This window comes from Tasmannia lanceolata, unplaced genomic scaffold (genome assembly GCF_043159265.1).
Source record: "Tasmannia lanceolata isolate RefF3 unplaced genomic scaffold, GAP_Taslan_0.1 ptg000018l, whole genome shotgun sequence".
Lineage (NCBI taxonomy): Eukaryota > Viridiplantae > Streptophyta > Magnoliopsida > Canellales > Winteraceae > Tasmannia > Tasmannia lanceolata.
Window position 1 is genome coordinate 19,150,421 of NW_027518695.1, and position 10,008 is coordinate 19,160,428.

Sequence of the window (10,008 nt, forward strand, 5' to 3'; positions counted from 1 at the left end):
GGGAATGATGGTAAGTGGCACATGTATCAAGATTGTGTCAGTTGATCTGGTGGCCCTCAACAGCTTTTTCTTTATACTTTATAAGACCCTTAACAGCTTTATGATTTTTACCTCTTGATGATCAGGTGAATAAATATATATTTATTTTCATAAGATTAAACCCTACTTTTTGCCTGTGGAATTTATTTAATTTTTGGGGCTTTTGTAAAAAAAGTATTCTACTTTGCTTTATTTGCAAAAACAGTCTTCTTGTTTGATAATTTTGCAAATCAGGTTGTGACATCAATTTGTGACCAAAATACCCACAGTAGATTTTTTTTGACATATAAAAAGACCAAAATGTCCTTATATGTGAAAAGACAAAAACTACCTTGTAAAAAGCTAAAATACCAATGATGCTAGTGATATGTTTTGATATCTCATAACGGATTCTGTTTAGAGAATAAAAACAGGAGTAATGTGATGGTTGATTTGACCTTTTTCAAGATGCATTTATTACTTTTATGGGGATTTGAACTCCCGTATTTTGTTTTAGTGGACGTGGGTTCAATGAATGATGCCCTTTTTTTTTTCACAAAATGGATTCCCGTTTTCACAAAATAGACTCTAACATTCCTGCTCAAGAGTGGCCCCTCTTTTTAGGGTTGGCCTACACGTGGAACATATGACCTTTCTTTATGGGTTGGCCATTATATGTGAATTTTTAATATCAAGGAGTTTTGAACCCTGGCAATTGCTCTGATACTATGTGAAACGGCCAATTACTCTGAAAGCTTAAGCTGTTGGAGATGGTGTGTTATTTAATCTTTTATACTGTAAAAGGGAAAGCTCACAGATGAAAATGACCCAATACAGAAATGGTACTTTTTTTGTTGCTCGGCAAGAGCTTTATTCGAAACCAAATAAAACAAAATCAGAAAAACACATATCAATATGACACAAAACAGAAATGGTACTGTTTTTTGGTTGGTCAGTAAGAGCTTTACTGAAAACCAAACAAAAAACAAGATAAGAAAAATACACATATGAAGATGAACCAGTAACTAAAAGGAGAAGGTGAGACCAGAACTGTGGAACTTTTCCTCTGTAAGCTGATCCAAACGCTCTTTCATTGGAGGGCTCAAATGATTTACCCAATCACCCACCTCTCCTTTCCTAAAGAAATTCTTACCGTCAATACCTACTTCTACTGTTCCTCCCTTGTTTACTTTCAAATTGCTCAAATTCTTAAAACTGCATAGCTTTGATATTTCCTCGACCACCACTTCTCTCTCTTCCTCCAGAGAGAAAGGATACCCCAAGAACTCAGCTAACCTTTTCAAATGAAGTATGGGTTCTTTTTTCATTTCCTCATACTTCAAGAACAACACCATTTCAGGCCTTTCCAAACTTGCCTTCCAGTAACCTAACACATGATCCCAATAAGGACCAAGTGCAGAATCTCCAGTGCAAAACAACTCAAAGGCCTCCTCTAGAGGAAGTGGTTGTCCTACACTCTCTTCTCTCAACTTGCTAAAGAAAACCCACATCGAAATGAAGGTATCTCCTGGATTCCGGCACAAGTAAACTATCCGACAATTCGATTCTATTGCGGATTCCGGTAACATATCGTAAGGGATGTGGGTAGCCAAGAGCCTAGGGGAGGGAAGGCCCTCAAATTCAGAAAGTTGGTTATTTGCAAAGAACTCCACCATGACAAAAGGGACTAGGCCATGGGGGTTAGCCTTGAGCAAGGGGTGGTCAGTGAGAAGGTAACGCTTCCGGTTCACAACAGCGAAAGCAAGCGCCTTCAGCCAAGTGGTACCGGCCTTCGGCGTGGTGACCAAAAAAGTATCTCCATCGCGGGGTTGATAGTGTTGATGGAATGCCACTGCTCCTTTCAAGTACTTTACAGGATACCAGAAGCCTTGATATTGATAGAAATAAGGAAGTGACCACCCTTTCGTTCTTGGAAGGGAGGAGATCAGTTCTTTGCATTCTTGCCTTAATATTTCATCCTCTTTATTCCATTGGGATGTTTCCATGGAGAAGATAATGAGTCTGAGGACCTAATCTCCTCAATGAAATTTGCAGAGATTGGATATGTAGCCACATATTTATACTCCAGTTCTAGGTATATCGCTTTTCATCTACCAATCCCTTGGTTCTAAACCTTCCACTGTAAATTTGTTTTGATTTTCTCACGCTTGTCGGTGATGCAGTCCAGACCGTTCATCTTATAGGTGGCTAACTTTATGTAAATTTATGAAGTATCGAATGCTTTGTCCCTAACAAAAAAAACTTTTTGACTTAAATTTAAATTTTTAGAGGTATGCTAAGCTCAAGGGCTCCCTTGGAAAAAATGATGGAAGAGCCGCGCTCAATGGTTGGACACTTGGACGTCACCAGAGTCAATAATTTAATATTATTTAACTTTTACATTTCTTAAATGCACTTTGGTGAGTGCAACCAATGGGGTGCCCTTTCATCTTTTGTTTTTGCAAGGGCACCTCTGAGTTTAGCATTCCTCTAAATATTTTATATTCCTTGCATCATCCTCATAAATTCCAACAAATCATGCGTCCGAGATGCACTTGTAATCTACTCTTAATAAATTTCCTATCTTTATCAAATAAAAAAAATCAAGACCTTTCATGTTTCTTTTGATAGAAGACTCCTATTCACAAGGGACCCTTGGACTTAGCTTTTGAAAAGATAAAGAGAAAAAGGAAATTCTCCTTCCCAGGCACCCCAATTATGCAACAAAAGGGCCTCCTACCACTTTCCTCCATGCATTATTTCCTTCTTTAAAATGGTCGTTCTAGGTAAAAAGAGAAAAAGGAACTCTCTTCCTCTTAAATGAAGCCTGCCTTGGTAAAAAATGTAAGGAGGTTAAAAACTCCACTCGTTCCTCATTTCATCATTTCTTAAAGCCGAGAGAGATTGTGAAAAAACTTCCCAAATTTTCTTCCTGCTTTCTTTTCACAACTTTCCTTTCTATTGGACTAGGAATAGAATTATGTCATCCATAGGAATCCCATCAGACGTCCATTGCCAAGAGGAGTTTTATTCCATTAAGGGAACTCCCAAAATCTCCCTCAAATCAACACTCTCTCACTCCATATACAACCACAAGGAAGGAGAAATGTCCATACCCTGACCATTTAAGTAGAAAATTTTCATACCCTTACCATTTAAGTAGAAAGCTTCCTATATAAGCTCCACCTCCACATCCACCTCTAATCCTAACAGTCAAATACCATTTCTCTTCTTGAGTTTTTATATGGTACCCGATCGTCAAGTACATTGCAGGCGGTACCACACTTGGTACCAGGGGCGGAGCCAGGAATTTGCTTGAGGAGGGGCAGAACATGGGTGAGGCCCATTACTCTTTTACACTAGAGGGTTTCTCCCTAGTAAAAAAGGGGGCTAGTATAACTTTTCCCTTACAGTTCATGTAGTGGGGCCAAATTATATTACACATGTTTTGATGGGTTGGGCCCACTATTTAACACTCCTAGCATGGCTTGGGTAATTTGTTTTGGGATGGTGAAAGTTCGTGTAGTCTGGTATCATTCAAAAAGTATTGTACAACTTACCATATGATGATCCAAACCGTTCATTTGATAGGCCACAATGTAAGGCTATGCCAGAAAACTCATTTCAATAGAACGATCCTAGCTCTATGAAAGGTCTCCATAATATGCAATTCCAATACAGATCGTAGTACGATCTAGGATCATCCTATTGAAATGTGTTTTTGGGCTATGACCCTAACATCGGAAATACATTGCACCCAAAGAACCATTTTCATTGGGGTGCAATGTATTTACGATGTGGCCTAGGATCATCCTATCGAAATGAGTTTTTGGGCTATGACCCTAACATCGTAAATACATTGCACCCCAAAAACCATTTTCATTGGGGTGCAGTGTATTTACGATGTGGCCCATCAAATGGATAGCTTGGATCATCCTATGGTGAGTTATACAATACTTTTTAAAAAATAATTTGAACTATACGAGCTTACACCATATTATAACTGATATATTTTGAGCGTATCAGTAGAGATTTTATATGGTGTGTGTATGCGTGAATTCCAGTTTTCTTCTGGGTCCCACTTCAGAGGATGATCGAACCGTTCATTTGTGGGCCACAAATCCACAATGTCATAGGAGATTTTTAGTTCGCTGGAGAGAGAGAGAGAGAGAGAGAGAGAGAGAGAGAGAGAGATTATTCGAAGTTGAAAAAAACGCTATGTTCTCATCCTAGAGAGAGAGAGAGAGGTATTAATTGCAACAGTCAATTTCTGACAATTACAATTTTGGATAATTTTGTACACAGATTATTCGAATTTGAAAAAAACGCTATGTTCTCATCCCAGAGAGAGAGAGAGAGAGAGAGAGAGAGAGAGAGAGATATTAATTGCAAGAGTCAATGTTTGACAATTACAATTTTGGACAATTTTGGACACATATTATTCGAAGTTGAAAAAAACACTATGTTCTCATCCCAGAGAGAGAGAGAGAGAGAGAGGTGTAAATTGCAAGAGTCAATTTCTGACAATTACAATTTTGGACACTTTTGTAGACAGATTATTCTAAGTTGAAAACAACGCTATGTTCTCATCCCAGAGAGAGAGAGAGAGAGAGAGAGAGAGAGAGAGAGAGAGAGAGAGAGAGAGAGAATGAGCGATTAATTGCAAGAGTCAATTTCTGACAATTACAATTTTGTACACAGATTATTTGAAGTTGAAAAAAACACTATGTTCTCATCCCAGAGAGAGAGAGAGAGAGAGAGAGAGAGAGAGAGAGAGAGAGAGAAGTATTAATTGCAAGAGCCAATTACTGACAATTACAATTGTGGACAATTTTGTACACAGATTATTTGAAGTTGAAAAAAACGCCTATGTTCTCATCCCAGAGAGAGAGAGAGAGGTATTAATTGCAAGAGTAAATTTCTGACAATTACAATTTTGGACAATTTTGTACACATATTATTCAAAGTTGAAAACAACGCTATGTTCTCATCCCAGAGAGAGAGAGGTATTAATTGCAAGAGTCAATTTCTGACAATTACAATTTTGGACAATTTTGGACACAGATTATTCGATCTTGAAAAAAACACTATGTTCTCATCCCCTCACTTTGTCCATACTTATATAGATCCTGAGAAATTGAGAATTTTTCAATTTTGAGGGGGGGGGGGCAAGTGACTCCCCCCTCTGGCTCCGTCCCTGCTTGGTACATTGATCCAACAACAGCTCACTTTTTATCATGCCACCCACGCAGGTTGTCACACCCCCAAGACTTGGGGACACGATATCGCCGTATACCTGCAAAGCAAGCTCTACAAGTATACAAGGCTAGCAAAACAATATCAGAATCACTCATAACGTAAACTAAACAATATTGTCTTACATGAATTTAAAGCAAAGTCTTACTATTACACAATACTCACTATGTTAGATTTAACAAACTCTAATAGGTGATGATGCAACATTCCCTTGAGATTTCTATGAGGATTCAAAAGCTGAAAATTATTAAACCACAATCAGCTGAAAGCTCGCACTACTAAAGTGGGGTCATGCATGCTAAATGTGCAAGGCCAAAGAATGAATAATATCGGTACAAATCTAGACAAGAATTGCCTAACACAAATATAATACCTGATAAACAGAGTCCAACAAGAGGTGTACCAAAAGTCATAACCAATAGAGCCAGAACATCTAAGGGATCACTGAAGGGAGTCAAAATGGGTATGATAACACCCCGAGATAATCGGCTTAGTCCAAAAGGCTAGTTATTTTTACCCCGACTGCACATGGGTCCAAAAAGCGTGTTATTACTTACATCGACCACCCACGGTGTCGGAACTAGTTCATGGGTTCACATGCCTGTCTACAGGGCCAACGATTATCCCCCTTTGGCGGGATAACAATTCTTATGTTCATATATAGGCAAGTGCCTATGCCCCACTGGCGGGGGTATTTTCTAAGTTCACATAACCTAAGCCTCTCAATAGGTGTCCATAATACATATAGTCCAAAAGGGTGTTCATAGTGGTGGTTCACAAAGTTTTCGACAAGGGTTTCCAATGTAGTAGGGTGCACAATAGTCCAGAAGTTCATGGTATTGAGGAATTGCAAAGGTTTCACAAAGATTCAAAGTTGGAATTTTAGCTCGGCAATCCATCGGGTTGGTTTGTTTATCCTTTCAGTTTCATAGACCACATGAATATCAAAACTTTGTAGCGCTGAAAGTGGGACCACGATCTTTTCACCCTATCTTGTCCTTTCAGTTTCAATTATATATTTTTAGTTTTCCACTTCTCTTCTTTGATTTTTTCTTTGCTCTCTTCTTGCAGGAGTGGGACCACGATCTTTTCACCCTATCTTTGATTGATCTTTGTGTGCATCTTTTTTGTATTTTGTCACTCTTAATCTATAAAATTAAATACCTAGCAAAAGGCAAATGGGGAATGATGGTAAGTGGCACATTGACAGCTTTTTCTTTATACTTTATAAGACCCTTAATAGCTTTATGATTTTTACCTCTTGATGATCAGGTGAATAAATATATATTTATTTTCATAAGATTAAACCCTACTTTTTGCCTGTGGAATTTATTTAATTTTTGGGGTTTTTGTACAAGAAGTATTCTACTTTGCTTTATTTGCAAAAACAGTCTTCATGTTTGACGATTTGCAAATAGGGTCGTTGCATTCGGTGAATTTTGCAAATCGGTTGTGACATCAATTTGTGACCAAAATACCCACAGTAGATTTTTTTGACATATAAAAAGACCAAAATGTCCTTATATGTGAAAAGACAAAAACTATCTTGTAAAAAGCTAAAATACCAATGATGCTCAGTGATATGTTTTGATATCTCATAAAGGAAAATACTTTGAAAACGGGATTATGTTTACAGGAGTAATGTGATGGTTGATTTGACCTTCTTCAAGATGCATTTATTGCTTTTATGGGGATTTGAACTCCCGTATTTTGTTTTAGTGGACGTGGGTCCAATGAATTATGCCTTTTTTTTCCACAAAATGGATTCCCGTTTTCCTAGTATTGATCTCTTACAAAGGCGATTAAATAGTGAATAATTGTCACTCCTCAAACCCCACCCTGGGCGTAGGACATAACAACGCCGTACACCTGCAAGATAAATCCCACAAGCACACAAGGCTACAAAGCAATAACAGAACCAAACTTAACCAATTCTATATTCATTAATAATCAAAATCCCAATAATATGAATCTAATACGATCAAATCAAATCTTAGCTCTCCCCTGAAATAATAGAAAAAACATAAATGTATTCTTAATCATTGTTTCATACTACTTACGGAAACTAAATCAAATAACTAATTACTCTCCAAGGTAAACCGGTCCAGAAGCTAAGCGTCCAATTCATGAAAATTTGAAAATATTATAAACTACAGTCAGCTGAAAAGCTCGGTACATAATAAATACTACTCCACGTGTAGGTCTAAGCATGCCAAGGCTCAATACGGGTCTAACAGATAAGGTCAAATCTGAATACTGAAGTCTCAATAGAAATAATGGGCACAACAATAATCATAGGTGCATGTCAAACATAATACTGGATAAAAGGTACAATAGAGTTAATCAATATCAAACTTTTGGTCAAAGCCAAAAGGTGTCCAGAATACAAATCCACTTCAGAATCATCGGCATGGTCCAGAAGACGTTTTTTTGCTTACACTGACCGTCCACGGTGTTGGAATTAGTTCCTTAAAGTTCAGATACAAGTCGACAGGGCCAATGTCTTATCCCACTGACAAGCCAGAGTTCCTATGTATTACCCCCACGGCAGGTCCAGAAAATAATCCAAGCCTCCACAGAAGTGTCTAGAAAGTATGTACAAGGTCCAATAAATAATTTCATAGGTTCAGATTTCGAACCGAGGTTCATAATAGTTATTATCAATGGTCCAGAGTAGTGGTGGGATCATTGCTAAATAGGTTAAACGTAAATAGGCATTCTGGACCCAAGATGATCTCAAATGTTCAAAGATACAATACAATATTCATGGTCTCAATATCAAAGTTGATTCAGAATGTGTAGGGTTTACGAAGCACCCAAAGTAGTACGTTATTACGTATCTCGATGGAGGACGTTTCGTTGTCCAATGTCGTCGAACGATTCAATATCTTTAATTTGAATAGTACAATAACATCATATAAGGGTTCTAAGAAGTAACCCATAAACTAATAATCCGAGATCTAGATTCGAAACTAAATTCGAAATTCCCAGAGGGTTCGGGCGCCGGAACACCCCATTCAGAAGCCACTTTGGACGTCTCTGAGAATTTCCGAAGGAAAACACAACACTCAGGTTTCGGTTCCCTTCATGTTTGGACGCCCGAACCGGACGTCAGAACAGCCGTTCGGGCACCCAAATACCCTTAATCGGGCGTCCAAAGTGGGAGCTTGGTTTTTGTCAAGAATTTCATATTTTATTCTGATTTCCTCAAAACATAAAAAATTCATATCTTCTTCGTTCGAACCCCAAATCATGAGAGGTCGGATCCGATGGATTCCTTATAAAGAGAAGAATCCGTCGAACCTGATTTCATGATGCGAATCTATACGGACGATTATTGTAAAATAATTCATGATTTTAAAGTCAAAATTACCAAAACTACAATTTCTAATGTCTTAACCATCTGATCTTGAGTTTGTTGGTATTTAAGAATGATACTAACCCTAAGGAACTCAAGATCAGTCCCCATCTTCTTAATTAAATGAAATCAAACATCTAATTGCTTCTTATAAACCATTAATTCTTTGCTTTAGGGTTCCAAAGAACACAAAATCAACCAAGAACATAGTTCTTTCCTCGGTTCGTGCTTTCGATTGCAAGGAGCGATCTCTCTCTCTCCTTCTCCACCGAATTCTTCTCTTAGGGCTGAATAAAACGTTTAGGGTTTGTTTTAACTCCACATAAGATATATTTACAGGCTTTCTTAAGAAGCCCTAATCAAAGCCAATTCTTGAAAGACATAAACGCCCCTCACTTAAGAGGGAACGAATTTTCATTAAGGGGGGTATTTTGGGTATTTACAATAATCATCACTATCATTCCTAACATGATAGGGTATCATTCCCAACAGGGCTAGGGTGGCATTCAATGTTTGTTGAGCTCCTTGGCATGCCACCAAAGCATACATGCAAGGGCGGATTTATCAGTTCCCTTTAAATGGGATTTTTTGTATAGTAATGTAACGCAGGGGCGGAGGTTTTGAGTAGAGAAAAGAGAAGGAAAGGGGATGAAAAATAAGGAAAAGGGGTTGTTGTTGGGTTTTAATGTGTTCATAGAAAAGGGTAATAAGTGAAGAGGGCTTGAGTGGCTAAAACAAGGGAGAGAAAGATGGTGTTCTATGGGAGTGATTAGGGGTAAATAAGAGCAGCAGATGGCTCTTTTTGTTAGGGCAAAACGAACGAACAACAGGTGGCTCGTTTGTGATTGGATTTCCAAGGCAACAAAGATAACATGCAACAAAGATTTTTCAATCAATAAAAGTTATCGTTCCATTCCATATATTCAATATTTATAGAGGATGTGTCCTCTTTGAATTACAATAGGAAATGTATGGAAGTTAAAGCAAAACAAATCTCTACCCTAAAAAGTAGCTGAATCTCCTACACCATCACACGTCCAATGACTTTAGAAAACAATCAACTTGAAGTAAAACTTATCCTAAAAGACTCCTAATCTCTAACTTCCCTAAATTTTCTCTAATATCAAATCCTACTCTAATCCTAGGACTAACTAGGATATTAAAATTCAAATAGAAAGAAAATCTAAAATACTTAAATAATCATTGTCGGCCGTTGATCTCGTGATGTAGTGAGTTGCACCTCCATCAGACCCACTTTCTTGAGAAGAACTCGACCACGAGTTCAGATCAAGGTTAATATCGGCATGGGAATTCGAGATCTACGAGGTGATCAAAAGCAACTCTCGTTTTGCTCCCACTTCAAATTGGAGACCATT

The 10,008-nt window shown here is 37.9% G+C and overlaps 1 pseudogene; it reads right to left on the reverse strand.

The window, feature by feature from the left end:
- Window positions 1–850: 850 nt before the first annotated feature.
- LOC143851521 (cytosolic sulfotransferase 15 pseudogene) lies at window positions 851–2,086 on the reverse strand (annotated as a pseudogene).
- Window positions 2,087–10,008: the final 7,922 nt, after the last annotated feature.